Raw genomic sequence first — 14580 nt, 5'->3', positions numbered from 1 at the left:
TTCCTGCTCTGTAAATAATGCAGAGAACCAGCCAGGACACACTGGTCCACTCAGGATTCTGCCCCCTCCCCCTTAAAGCTAGTGCTGGGCCTAACCAGTGACCTCTGATCAGTGTGTATGTCTTTGGTGGGCCTCAGTGCAGTGTCAGGAAAGGAAGGAGGAGAAAGATCACCTGTTTCAGCCTTTAACTTCCTCTCAGTGGTCTCCAGGGTTTCTATCCTGGTTCCAAACACTCCCAAAGCTGTATAAGAAAACCCTGTGGATGAAGGGACCCAGGGCCCTTGGTGGAGTTTAGTTTATCTGCTCCTGGTATGTCACAGCCTCCTCCCTGTACCCTCAACATCTATACAAGAGCCCCTTTCAGCCCTGCCTGATACTTATTTTGAGATGAATTCTGATAAATTCATTTTTCTTCCTTTTCTTCTTTTCCAGAGATGCTTGCTTCCCATGGTGTTTAGTGCACCTCATGGACCAGAGTTCCACAAGTCTCCCCAGCTGGCCCACCACTTCATGTGGCCCTGTGAGGACACAGCTCTACCTGCATTATATCCCCTCAGAGGCTGTACAGGTTCTGGAAACTCAGGCAGAGTCTGGGACCCTGTAACAACCCATGGTGGTGAGTCTGCAACTCACAGCTATTAAAATAAAAGCTGGATTTATGAGCACCATACATCAAAACTTGACATTCTCTGTCATTCTTTAATGGGGCAGAACTATGTTTCCAGAATTTGTGTGACTCCAAGCAGAAGAGTTGCTACATTTTGATGTTTCAGTTCTCTACTAAGACAATATAAGTAGTGACATATTCCTCATATATTCCTACTATTTTTTCAAGAGACCCTCAGGCTTTCAGATCAACTAAATACTAAGGTTGAGGTTATTTGTTTTTAATTTTTAATTTTAAAGTAATTATATATTCACAGGAAATTGCAAAGATGGTGTAAAGAGATGCCATGTACCCCTCATCTGGGTACCCCCAATGGTTACATTTTATACAACTATAGTTCAATATCAATACTGACATTGATACAATGTGTATGAAGTTCTATGTCATTTTATCACATGTGTAGATTTCTTGTAACAACTACCACATCAAGATACAGAATTGTTCCATCCATGCAAAGACGTCCCTCATGTTACCCCAGCAGAGTCATAGCCCCCACACCACCTTGACCATTCCTAACCCCTGCAAACACTAATCTGTTCTCCATCTCTGTGATTTTGTCATTTCATAAATGAAATCATATAGTATATGACCTTTTGAGACTGACGTTTTTCATTCAGCATAATGTCCTTGAGTTCCATCCAAGTTGTGACATGTATCAATATTTCAACTCCCTTTGAAAAGGAAACCCTCCTACACTGTTGGTGGGAATGTAAATTGGTACAGCCACTATGGAGAACAGTATGGAGGTTCCTTAAAAAACTGAAAATAGAGCTACCATACGATCCAGCAATCCCACTCCTGGGCATATATCTGGAGAAAACCGTGGTTTGAAAGGATATATGTACCCCAATGTTCATTGCAGCATGGTTAACAATAGCCAAGACATGAAAGCAACCTAAATATCCATCGACAGATGAATGGATAAAGAAGATGTGGTACATATATACAATTGAATATTACTCAGCCATTAAAAAGAATGAAATAATGCCATTTGTAGCAACATGGATGGACTTGTAGATTATCATACTAAGTGAAGTAAATCAGACAGGGAAAGACAAATATCATATGGTATGAAATCTAAAAGAAAATGATACAAATGAACTTATTTACAAAACAGAAACAGACTCACAGACTTAGAAAGCAAAGTTATGGTTACCAAAGGGGAAAGGTGGGGCAGGGAAGGGATAAAGTGGGAGTTTGGGATTAACATATACACACTACTATATTTAAAATATAGTAGTACAAGGACATACTGTATAGCACAGGGAACTCTGCTCAAAACTCTGTAATAACCTAAATGGGAAAATAATTTGAAAAAGAATAGATACATGTATATGTATAACTGAATCACTTTGCTGTGCACCTGACACTAACACTAACACAACATTGTTAATCAACTATACTCCAATATAAAATAGAAATTAAAATAAAAAAATTTCAACTCCTTTTAATGCCTGAAGAGTATTACATGCTGTGGATATTTTATAGGACCAAATTTGCATTCGCTCTCCTGTGCACAATAAAGCCTATCTACTGACAGGGAGTTGTGGTAAAGGAAAGTGTGTTTATTTCAGGGTACCAAGCAAGGAGTCCAGACAGTTGGTGCTCAAAAGGCCAGAACTCCTCAATGGTTTTCAGGCAAAGGTTTTTAAAAACAGAGTGAAGGAGACAGTTGCAGGGTGTGTGATCAGCTGGTGAACAGTCTTCCGATTCGTTGGTGGTGAGATAACAGGGTGATATTTAGGGAGTCAACATCATCAACCTTCTGGTTCCAATGGGTCTGGGGTATACATGCTTGTGGGCACCATACAGTTAACTTCTTACACCTGGTGGGGGTTTCAGTATCAGCAAAATAGATAATATCCTGATCATTGCTCAGGATATTATCTATAGTTTGTGAGGAGGAATTAAAGGTCCTTGACTTTGTTTAATGCCTAAACTCTTATTATTTTGCCTTGCTTGATTGTTTTCCTTTGTTTCTGCATTTTCTCACTCCTCTGATTAAATATATTCTTTGGAACTTAGGTTAGACCTAGGAGGCTAAAGTTTTTCTACAAACAAGAGACAGGTGGAAGACATGGTGGGGGGTGGTGTCTGTCCCAGGAAGGCCCCATAGGGTCCTCCTTGGTTACTGATACACCACAGTTTAACCATTCACAGATTGAGGGACATTATACTTGCTTCCAGTTTTTGGCTAATAAAAATAAAACTGTTATGAAAATTCAAGCACAGGGTTTTGTGTGGACACAACTCTTCATTCCTTTGGGATAAATGCCCAGGAGAACTACTGCTGGGTTGTGTGGAAAGTGTATGTTCAGTTTTTTAATAAACTGCTAATTATTGTTTAGAATGGCTGTACCATTTCACATTCCCACCTGCAATGTATGAGAGATCTAGTTTCTTCATCCCCTCACCAGCATTTGGTTTTGTCACTACTTTTCTTTTAGCTGTTCTGATAGGTGTGTATTAATCTCTCATCATGGCCTTAATTTGCATTTCTCTGCTGGCTAATAGTATTGAACATTTTATCATGTGCTTATTTGCCATCAGTATAGTTTCTTTGGTGAAATGTCTCTTCATGTCTTTTGTCTATTTTCTAACTGGATTATTTGCTTTTTACTGTTGAATTTTGAGAGTTCATTATATATTCTAAATATGGGTCCTTTGTCAGACACATGGTTTGCAAATATTTTCTCCCAGACTGCAGCTTGTCTTTTCATCTTTTTAATGAAATCTTTCACAAAGTAAAAATTTTGAATTTTAGTGAGGTACAATTTATAAATTGGTTATCTTATGCATATGTTTTTGACATCATGTCTAGAACTCTTTGCCATTCCCTAGGTTATGAAATTGTTCTACTCTTATCCTCTAAAAGTTTTACACTTTACATTTAAATCTATGTTCCATTTTGAATTACTGTTTATAAGAGGTGAGTTTAGTCAGGTTCACTTTTTTTGCCTATGGATACCCAGTTGCTCCTGCACCTTTTGTTGAAAGGCCATCCTTCCTCCATTGAATTGTTTTTGTATCTTTACCAAAAGTTTTGAATTTTGCCTCTTATATAGCACACAGCCCAAATTCAGATGCAATGAAACCATCGGTACTGTGGTTTCAAGCATCCCATTCAGTGGCTCTTATATGCATGTGTGTCATCAAGAACAAGTTGCTCTGAGAGCCGAATACAACAGGCAACTTACTGGCAGGCTGAGCAGACTGAGAGAAATAGAGAGTTAGTTTGTAGACTGGAGAAAGCATTCTTACCAAGATGTGCTGGGTTATAGTTTGTAGACTGGAGAAAGCATTCTTACCAAGATGTGCTGCGTTAGATGCAAGTGGTGTTTGAGGCCTTCAGACAGCCATGTTGGGAATGCTTGGAAGGTTCAGAGAAATGCTGGTGCATTGTTGAGATAGTCCTCGGGATGCAGCTTAAACCTAATGAGCTGTTGTCTCCCATGTTAACAGTGCTTATACTCCTGGTTCGCAAAAGACAACTATGATTTGAAAATGCCTCTTGCCTTAAGATCTCCCCAGAGAAGTGACAAAAAACAAGCAACTCCATTTTTTTTTTCACAATGTATGAACTGATGTCAAATTCATAGGTAGGATGCAGTTTATTTGCTTGAGTCGCAGGACCCTGGATTTTCTGGGTAATAAGATGTGGCCATCATAACATAAACTTCCACTTGGGAAATCACTCCTTCAAATAAGGCTGTTGACTTCCCTTCTGGTTGACTTCTGCTCCTTTGCATACATGTCCTGCTTTGGGAATGGGGACACAGGACCACTGCACAGGGGCAGGACTGACCAAGATGAAGGGCCTGCAGACTTTGTGCTGAGGGATTTGACTGAATGTAAAACAGAATGGTTGCCAGCTGGCCTCTGGAGTCCACCAGCACTGTTGGCTCCATGGAAACCACCACCAGCCTCTTGTCAGACCCAGAGTGACTGTGTGCTTAAAACAGGCTCTCAGCAATGTTATATCTGGCTGAAAATTTTTAAATGTTTATGACCTGGCAGGCGGTCAATTCAAGGACCAAAGTGCAGTTTAATTCCTCAAGAAATAAAATCTAGGGTATAAAGGAAAGAATATCCCCTAGAGAAGAAGAATAAAATTGAAGGACCCTGGAGGAGAAAAGCAAATCATAAGGATAGCAGCTTTGCTGGATCTGTTGAGGGCCAGCTCATTGTCATGGGCACAGGAGGTGCTGTGCTTACCTGTCATGAAGAATTTGTGAATTCACGCAGACCTCCTGCTCCACCACTTCTCCAGCAGCTTTTATGTGTTCACCATTTTTATTGCGTTTACTCCGTGGGTCTAGTGAACAGACTGCAGACCATAAGGTGAAGGGATGCTAGTGTGAATAGGAAAGAGACAGTTTTTGAAGGCCAAGTTAGACATTTTCTGCACTTTAAAAAAATTGTGGTAAAATACATGTATAAAATCTACCATCTTAGCCATTTTTAAGTGTACAGTTCAGTTATATTAAATACATTCCCAGTGTTGGGCAATCATCACTATCATCCATCCCCATAATTCTTTTCATCTTGTAAAACTCTTATCTATAGGAAACTCTATTCCTATTAAACAATAACTCCCTGTTCCCCCCTCCCCCAGGCCCTGGTACTCACTGATCTACTTTCTATGAATTGACAACTCTAGGCACCTCATATCAGTGGAATCGTATCGTTTTTGTCCTTTTGTGTCTGGCTTATTCACTTAGCAAAATGTCCTCAAGGTTCATCCACATTGTAGCACATTGCAGAATTTCCTTCTTTTTAAAGGCTGAAGAACATTCAGTTGTATATAGAGACCACATTTTTCTTATCCATTCATCAGTTGATAGACACTTGGGTTGCTTCCATACTTTAGCTATTGTGACTAATGCAGCTATGAACATGGGTGTACAAATATCTCTTTCAGATATTGCTTTCAATTCTTTTGTGTCTATACCTCGATCACATACTGGATCACATGGTAATTATATTTACAAGGTTTTGAAGAACTGCCATACTGTTTTCCATAGTGGCTGTACCATTTTACATTCCCACCAACGGTGCACAAGTGTTCCAATTTCTCCACGTCCTTGCCAACACTTGCTATCAGCTGATTTTCTTTTATAATAACCATCCCCTTTTTTTTTTAACATCTTTATCGGAGTATAATTGCTTTACAATGATGTTTTAGTTTCTGCTTTATAACAAAGTGAATCAGTTATACATATACATATGTTCCCATATCTCTTCCGTCTTGTGTCTCCCTCCCTCCCACCCTCCCTATCCCACCCCTCTAGGTGGTCACAGAGCACCGAGCTGATCTCCCTGTGCTATACGGCTGCTTCCCACTATCTATTTTACATTTGGTAGTGTATATATGTCCATGCCACTCTCTCACTTTGTCACAGCTTACCCTTCCCCCTCCCCATATCCTCAAGTCCATCCTAATGAGTGAGGTGATATCTCATTATGGCTTACATTTCACTAATGGTTAGTAATGTTGAGTGTCTTTTCATGTGCTAATTGGCCATTCATTATATCTTCTTTGGAGAAATGTCTATTCAAGTCCTTTGCCCAATTTTGAATCGCAGTGTTTGGTTATTTTTTGTTCTTGGGTACCGGGTTAGACTTTTGAAAGGGAGTATAGGGCTGTTCAAAAAAAAAAATTTAGTGTGGCCCAGGAAGCTAAGCCTGAAATGGGGAGACTAAAAACTTGTGTCAGCTTCAAAACCAAGTTGTTTTTTTGTTTTTTGAGAATAAGCCAATAATGTGGCTTCTGTGAGTCTCAGATTCTTTAAAGGCAAGAAGTTGGGGACTTAGCTTGTGTTGCTTTCTGAGAGTGGAGGGATGATTAGAAGTGTCTGGAAAACAGCCACATGGAAACCCATCCAAAATAGAATGAACCACTGCCTCAGCTTTCCATTTGTTTTATAGGTTTCATTTGAAAAGATGCTGCTCTTTAACTCTCCATACATTGCTGCCCATTTCTAGGACATGTCATGGGTGTGTCTGAAGGAGTAGGAAGTGTTCAGAGGGAGGTGGATGTCACTGGTGAGTTTAATTCAACAAGGATCTGCAGGACACCCACTGGGAAGCTGGTACTGGGCCTGGCGGGCACTCTGAAAGAAAAAACAGGGAATGACAAGATGTCTAAATGATACAAAAACCCTGAAGAATTTCCAAGCTCACTATGGAGAGAAGTTGTCAACCCAGGCACAGTGAAATAAAAGTGCAGTGGGGTGTAATGGTTAGAAAAAGAAGGCATGGGCAGGCAGTTACCAGGATAGGGGAGTGTTGTCACCCTGGTCTGGCTCATGACACCTTAGCAGGTGGCACTGACCTTCAGGATAAGTGTCAGTAAGACCTGTAATGCTTGCACTTCACTCCCCTTTCTCAGCTCCTGTCCTCTCGCAGAGGGCAGTGGGTAGGCTGAGGGACAGATGGGAAGGATTTGCCATCAACTGTTACGGTGGCAGATACTCATTCAGGGAGCTCTCCTTCTAACCTTGCTGGGAAGCTCCACTCTGAGACCATAGTTTACCATCTTGGCTGGAAGGTCCTTCCCCGAGATCTAGCATCAATGGAGCAGAAGGACATAAGTGCCTCCTCTCAACCAGGGAGGCGAAAGCAATGTTTCCTTTAATCAGCAGGGACTGTAGGTAATCCTGGTGGTTCTTTTCCATGGTTAAGCGAGTGCAAGGCTCAATAGGGATATTAACCCAAGCCATTTCAATTTCAGTGTCTTGTCATCTTAAATTTGAAGCCTAGTATGGGCTTCTCAGTGCTCATTGAAGAAAACCTCTAAAATATGACAATATTGGTGAACCCAAAATACAACTGACAAATTGGACATTTTAGACTTAGAGATGTTGAAAATATTTGTAAGATAGGTATTTTCAAGAAAACTTTCACCATTCCCACCATTCAAATAGGAGTTGTTTCCTGGAAAACCTTTAAATAAACCTGTATGTTCAGCCCACTCATCTGCCAAAGGTGAAGCCTGAAATAACTAGGATGTGGGCCTGTCACCCCAGCTGGGTCTCCTTTATCTCCCATTGGTGTTTTCTGATGATGCCAAGCAGAGAACCAGAGGCTATAGTCTGACCCCTTTATGATCATCTTTGCCTCATACTTCCCTCTGGTTGAAGGTCAGTTGGAGGTAAGCCCAGGCTCCTAGAGGCTCTTCTGATTATGTCCCATGTCCCTTCGATGTCTGCCTAGCAGATGTCTGTCCATAGGGAAATGCAGATCAAAACCACAATGAGATATGACTTCATACCCACTGGGATGGCTGTAATCAAAATGACAGATGGTAATAAATATTGGCAAGGATGTGGATAAATCTGGACCCTCACAGACTGCTGATGGGAATATATAATGGTGCAGCTGCTTTGGAAAGTAGTCCAGAAGTTCTTCAAAATGTTAGACATTGAATTACCATATGATCCAACAATTCCACTCCCAGGTATATACCCAAGAGAAATGAGAACAAGTCCTCTTCCATATGCTGGAAAAGCTATTCAGGAGCTGTTACAGCTGTAACCCATGTAGGCAGCCAACATGCATTCACTCATGTAATTCATTCATTTAACAAATGTTGAGTGTCTACTGTATGTCAGGTACTGGGAAACAGTAGTGAACAACGAGATAAAAAGTCCTGCCCTCATGTACCTTACAAGGCAGTGGGGAGAAGGACACAGGCTATTAACTACATAAATAGAATATATGCACTGAATTAGATAGGGGTGTGGGGGTCAGGGGAGATACTGCAATTTTAAATATGATCATCAGAGAAGGCCTCACTGGAAAAGGCATAGCTTGAATGAAGACCTTAAGGAGATGTGGAAATGAGTCAGATACATTTCTGGAAGAACAATGTTTAAGACAACAGTACCTCAAGGGCAGTGACCCTGAGGTGAGTGTGTGCCTGGCACATCCCCTGGGCAGCAAGACCAGAGAGGCTGGATGTGAGTGGGTGGGTGGGTGAGGCTGCTGTAAGGGTGATGACTTTTTATCTGAGTGAAATGGGAAGAGTTTGGGGCAGAGGGGTGACTTGAAGTGACTTGGGCTTTAGAAGGATCACTCTGACTCTTTTGTGGGGTGAGTTGCTTGCTCACTGGTGCTCAGAACAAGGGGAAATCAGGGAGACCAGTTAGGAGGCTATTGCAATAATCCAGCAAGAAATGATAACATCTTGGACCAGGAGATCGCAGTGGAGCTGGTGGGTTGAAGGATTTCTCCCAGTGCCCTTGGAAGAGTGGCGGTGGAGGAAGTCGTGTGAGGTTTTGTTGTAGAGCTAGAAAGAGAGAATCTGGGTGAGTAAAATCGAGATGGATCAAGGAATGTCGAGAGGCGATACGGGCTCTCAAGCAGGATGCTGTGTATTTATACACAGTAAAAGGAAAAGGCTGGTGTCCTAGTCAAAAGATTGCAGCTGTCCATCTACCACAAAATTACAGAATTAATCCAGTTGCTGAGTTTACTATAAATGATGGCAGAAAGCAACATATGTAAATTGAGAGGATAAAATTGCTTCGTTGGTTTGGTTTCCAAATCATGGAAAGAAAAACACCGCATCAGTTTACTGAACAAACACACAGAGGTGCTTCTGAGCCACAAGGCTGAAAACCGTTTATGTTTACTTTCATAATTGGTTTTCTGGATTGGCTGAGAACATAATACCACCAGTCCCTTCAATAGCCTGTGGAAAAATTGATTCCTTTTCTGTCTTATAGGTTCATTTCTTTCTTCCTCCACTTTGTGTGGTTGTAATGATTGCCCCCTTTGAGTGGTTCAATTGCCCTGTGTGGAAAATAAAGCAAAATATACACACACATATATATATATAATGGATAGGACTGGAAGAGCCTCGTTTTCTAAGGATATGTAATAAAAGATACATATTTACTTTAGGAAATTTGCTCCTTGATTGAATTTAAAATATGTTGAATGTTGAAACTTTGATTTCCTTGTAGGTTTTCAGGAGCATAATTATTCCTTCAAATCCTTCCTGCCTGTTATAGGTGATGAGGATGGAGCAGTGAACAAAACAGATAAAACTCCACTTTATGGAGTTACAGCCTAGTTGGGGGAGACAGGAAATGAACAAATAAATAAGTGTAATGTAGTATGTCAGATATGAGCTCTACAGAGAAAAACAAGCAAAGATGTGGATGAGGTGCTCCAGGGTAGAGGTGGTTGCCAATTAAATGGGGTGTGCAAGGAGGTCTCCCCTGAGAATAGTAGGTGCAAAGGCCCAGAGGCAGGAGGACTGTCCAGGACCCCACGTGGTTGGGGCAGAGTGAATGGGCTGAGTAGTAAGAGATGGGGGCAGACTGGTAATGGGAGGGAGCACAACAAATAGGTGCTCATTGAACCTAAGTTCTGCTAACAGCCTTCTCTATGAGAAAGGATGTCAGAGGAGGGACAAGCCATGTTTAGAAGGATTGTGAAAAGACAGAATGGGTTAAGATGCTTGCAAATCATGTATCCAATAAGGGACTTGTATCCAGGTTATATAAAAAACACTTACAAGTCAATAATAAAAAGATAAATAACCCAGTTAAAACTTACAAAACAGAAATAGAGTCACAGATGTAGAAAACAAACTTATGGTTACCAAGGGGAAAGGGGAGAGAGGGAAAAAGTGGGAGATTGGCATTGACACATGCACACTACTATATATAAAATAGATAATTAATAAGGACCTACTGTATAGCACAGGGAACTCTACTCAATGTAATGACCTGTATGGGAAACAAATCTAAAAAATAGAGGATATATGTATATGTATAACTGATTCACTTTGCTGTACAGCAGAAACTAACACAACATTGTAAATCAGCTATATTCCAATAAAAATTAATTTTTAAAAATGTGCAGAGGATTCAAATAGACATTTCTAAAGAGAAGATCTACAAATGGCTAATATAAATTGCATTTCCCTAATAGCTCATGATATTGAGCATGAAAAGATGTTCAACATCATTAACCATTAGGGAAATACAAATCAAAACCAAAATGAGCTACCACTTCACACCCACTAGGATGGTTGTAATGAAAAAAAGAGGTAATAACAAGTGTGGTCAATGATGTGGAGAAATTGGAACTCTCATAGATTGCTGTTGAGAATGTAAAGTGATTCAGCTTCTTTAGAAAACAGCCTGGAAATTCCTTAAAATGTTAAACATAGGATTACCAAATGATCCAACAATTACACTCTTTAGTATATATTCAGGAGAAATGAAAACATGTGCCCACATAGAAACTTGTACACAAATGTTCATAGCAGCATTATTCACTGTAGTCAAGGTTATTTGTGGAAACAGCCCACACGGCCATCAACTGATGAATGGATAAATAAAATGTGGTATATCCATATAATGGAATATTAATTGGCAATAAAAAGTAATGAGGGATGCTTAAATGCTTCAACACAAATGACCCTTGAAGACATTTTGCTAAATGAAAGAAGCCAGATACAAAAGACCACATACTGTGTGATTCCATTTATAGAAAAGTTCCAAGACAGGCAAATCCAGAGATAGAAAGCAGATTAGTGATTGCCAGGGCCTTGAGGTAGGGGATAAAGGGGTTGGGAGTTTTCTTTTGGGGGTAATGAAAAGGTTCTAAAATTGCCTGTGGTGGTAGTTGCACAACTCTGTGAATACATTAAAAACCATGGAATTGTGTACTTTAAGTGGGTGAGTTGTATGATACATAAGTTACATTCTCTTAAAGCTATTAAAAACACACAAACAAGAAGGACCAGTCTGACTGCTCCGTGGAGAACATTCTACAGGGATGCAAGCAGGGAATAAGGATCCCAACAGGGGGACTGTTACATCAACCCAGGCACAGAGATGAGGGTGGTCGTGGAGGTGAGGATTTTACATTCGTTTCATAGCAGAGTGGGGGAGTTTGCTGACTGAATTGATGTGGGGGGAGAGGGGAAGGGACTGTGCTATTATTCTATTATGAAGACTGGGAGAGAGGAGCCAAAGATGGTGAGTGAACCCCAAAATGAACAGCCCCATGGCTCAGCACTATGGCTAAGGTAGAAGACTAGATGCTCAGGATGTGCAACGGGATGTAGACCCCAGTCCTTGCTTCAGGAAGCTTACAATCTGAGTGCAGATTTTGACACAGGAACACCAAAAAAGTTAAATGAGCACCAGTACCAGTGCCATGCTGTTTTGATTACTGTAACTTTGTAGTATAGTTTGAAATCAGCAAATGTGCTACCTCCAGCTTTGTTCTTCTTTCTCAAGATTGCTTTCACTACTCATCGTCTTTTTGCTTTTGTGCAAATTTTAGGATTTTTTGTTCTAGTTCTGTGAAAAATGTCATTGGTATTTTGATTTTTTCCCATTTTTAAATTGAGTTGTTTACATTTTTATTATTAAATTGTAGCAGTTTTTAAAAACATTTCTTGACAGAAGTCCCTTAAAAACATATATGAATATCTTCTATCAGTCTATGGCTTGTCTATTTAGTTTCTTAATAACATATATTAGATGAGCAGAAGTTTTAATATTGGTGAATTCCAATTTACCAAAATAATGATTTTAATGATTATTACTTTCTGTGGATTCTCTAACAAATTTATGTCCACCCCCAAAGTCATGAAGTTATTCTCTTTGGTTTTCTTCTAGAGCTTTACAGTTTTAGTTTTTATGATTAGGCTTAGATCTCTCCCAGAATAATTTTTGTGTAGGGTGTGAAGTGGGAATTGAGATACTTTTTTTTTTTCCATATTCACTTGTTTCCAAATTTTTTTTTTTTTTTTTTTAAATAGTTTTCCTTTGAAAAAAAAAAAATAGTTTTCCTTTGAATTGCTTTGGTATCTCTGTCGAAAAATTATTGGATCATGTATGTTTGGTTTATTCCTGGAAACTCTGTTTGGTTCCATTGATCTATTTTTGCCTATTCTTTAACCAGCACCATACTGACTTGATGACTGTAGCTTTATTAAATTTCAAGTCAGTTAGTGTAATTTCTCCACATTTGTTCTTTATCAAGATTGTGCTGGCTATTTTAGGTACTTTGAATTTTCATATATATTTTAGGATCAGCTTGTCAGTTTTTATTTTTAAAAAAGTGCTGGGGTTTGGCTTGGCTTTGCATTGCATCTACAGATAAATTTGGAGAGAACTGACATTATAACATGTTGTCATCTAATTTTTAAACATTGTGTATTTATTTAGGTTTTCTGTTATATCTCTCAGTATTGTTTTATAGTTTTCACTATAGAGATCCTATACACCTTTTGCTAAATTTATCTCTAAGTATTTCATGTTTTGTGAATACTATTGGAAAGAATATTTTTAAATTTTTATTTTTAAATGTTATGTAATAAAATTCACATGTCTAAATACATACACATATATATGTATGTGTATATGAGTATATCTACATTTATCATCTATATTTATCTATCACTTATCTACCTATCTATCTATCTTTTTTGGGGTGTCCATTCCTCTGAAGTGGCTAAATTACATTCCTTAGTTCATGGTGCAAATTCACCATTGGCCCATGCATGGCAGGTATGTTTCATGTACATATGTATGTATTTTTAGTAGTGTAATAAGCATCTTTTAATCCACATGCTATAGCAAAACTTCATTGACAATAAGCTACATCTAATCATATGCCCTCTCCCCAAATCTCCCTGCTCACCATACTCAAATATCATCATCCTGAATCTACCTCTTAATTTGTTGAATTTTTCCTTCGAGATTGGACTTTAAGTGGTCTTTCTAGGTTTCTTCTATTACAAGTAATTCTGTAATAAGTATTCTTGTGCAGTATATTTAGTCCAAACACTGATTACGTACTTGGAATGTATTCTTATAGCTGGAATTATGTCAAAGTACATTAAAAGACAAGATTTTTAAGATTCTTGTATATTTTACTGCACCTGTAAAATGGGCACATCTCCCAATACCTGGGTACTCAGCACGGATTGAGAGCATCACCCAGGCTTCTGGGAGAACACCTGGCCTGTACCTGTGTGCAGAGGTCTTTCTAGTCCACAGTCCACACCTACCCTCCATCTGTATATCATCCTCCATAACAAGGCAAAATGTCCCCTACCCCTTGGTGTGTAGCCTGTAGAGAAACCCCTTTGTCCAGGGACTCAGGCCCCTCTCCCCTGCCCTTAGTTATCCCTACCCTGGGGATAGCAATGACTTCATGGATAGTCATTCCCCAGGGAGGAACCCTATAGATACAGTTTGTTTATATATTTATCCAGTTCAGTCTAACAAGCCTTTGTGATTACTAATAATGTTCATGGCAATGACCTCTACCCATTGAGGGGACTCTTCTATCTGCCCAGCACTGTTGTAGGCATCCTACAGCATTGTCTGGCTCAATCCTCACAAGTGTGCTGGGGGATGACTGTCATCACCCTCTTTCAAGATGGGGAAAAGGAAACAAGAGTCAGTGACTAACTGCCTAAGATGGCACAGGGGCAAATGGTGAGGCAGGACCCAGGGCAGCTGTCTCATCCTGGAGGCCACGCTTCTCCATGAGGTGACCAAGTCACACCCTGAGTGGAGGGCAGAAGGGGAAGGGGGAGAGGAGGAAAAGGACGTAGCCCTGCCCTTCATGGACTTAACTGCCCAGCAGGGAGCAAAGGACACACATGTACCCACACCTGAACATGTACACAAACACACCCACACCGCACATGCACACACGCTATCACACACACACACCCACACGGTTACACATACACCAGACACTCACACACACACTGTTACACATGCACTCACATCACACATGCACTGTCACACACACACACACACACACACGCACACACACTCATACACTCTCACATAGGTATACACTGGTGCATGGGGGTGCGGACAGCTCAAAGGTGACACTGCAGCAGAAAGGCCTGCACCGCTCTT

This window comes from Lipotes vexillifer, unplaced genomic scaffold, assembly GCF_000442215.2.
Source record: "Lipotes vexillifer unplaced genomic scaffold, Lipotes_vexillifer_v1.1 scaffold402, whole genome shotgun sequence".
Taxonomy (NCBI): domain Eukaryota; kingdom Metazoa; phylum Chordata; class Mammalia; order Artiodactyla; family Lipotidae; genus Lipotes; species Lipotes vexillifer.
This window is presented reverse-complemented; position numbering follows the sequence as displayed.